This window comes from Hypanus sabinus, chromosome 9, assembly GCF_030144855.1.
Source record: "Hypanus sabinus isolate sHypSab1 chromosome 9, sHypSab1.hap1, whole genome shotgun sequence".
In the NCBI taxonomy this organism is placed as follows: Eukaryota; Metazoa; Chordata; class Chondrichthyes; order Myliobatiformes; family Dasyatidae; genus Hypanus; species Hypanus sabinus.
The window spans coordinates 93,190,671-93,191,848 of record NC_082714.1 but is presented as its reverse complement, the minus strand read 5'-3'; positions in this window follow the sequence as shown (position 1 = coordinate 93,191,848).

Sequence of the window (1,178 nt, the reverse complement as noted above, 5' to 3'; positions counted from 1 at the left end):
TGGTTGTAGTTGGGAGCAGAATGTCCAAGGTTACACGTTATATTGGAGGGATAGGAAAGTAAGTAGAGGGGGTGGTGTGGCCCTGCTGGTGAAGAACGGCATCAAATTAGATGTGACGTAGGACTGGAAGATGTTGAATCATTTTGGGCTGAGTTAAGAAACTCAGTAAAAGGACATTGATGGCACTTATATACAGGCGTCCCAACAGAAGCTGGGAGGTGGACCACACGTTACAACAGAAAATAGTAAAGGCAAGATTACAGTAGTTACGGCAGAGTTTATCATGCAGGTCGATTGGGAAATAATTATGACAATGGATCTGAAGAGAGTGAGTTTGTTGAATGCCTAAGAGATACACCATCGCCCCTGAAATCTAAACCAATAAGCTTCAAGTGCTTGGCTTCATTGCCTCCTTGTGCAACTGTATCCTCGATTTCCTCCAATTCCAGACCACAGCCAGTTCGGATTAGCAACAGCACCTCTTACACAATTTCCATCAGCACGTGTGCACAAAATAGACGTGTACTTGGCTTACTATTTTACTCGCTGTACACTTATAAATATGAGGCTAAGCACAGCTACAATGCGATATTTAAGTCTGCTAACGCCACCTCTGATGTTTTCAGAATCAAACTTGGTGACGAATCGGCAGGGCGGAGGAAGACTGACAATCTGGCTAAGTGGTGCCACAACAACATCCTTTCACTCAATGTAAGCAAAAGAATGAGCTGCGTATTCACTTCAGGGGGAGCAAACTGGAGGTATAAGAGCCAGTCCTATTTCAACAATCAGGGTGGAGAGGGTCAGCAATTTTTAAATCCTCGATGTTTCTGTTTCAGAGAATCTGTCCTGGGTTCTGCACGAAGGTGCAATGACAACGAAAGTATGGCCCCGTCTCTACTTCCTTAGAAGCTTACGGCATATCGGCATGACATCGGAACCTTTCACAAACGTCCGTAGAGGTGTAGTGGAGGGTGTATTGGCTGTTTGTATCACAGCCGAGCATGGAAACGCGCCAATGCCCTTGAAAGGGAAATCATACAAAACGTAGCGGAGACTGCCGGTCCATCACGGGTCAACCCTTCCAACATTTGAGAAATCTACAAGGAGACGCTGTCCCTGGAAAGCAGCATCAATCATCGAGCACACCCACCACCCAGACCATGCCCCCTGTGCTC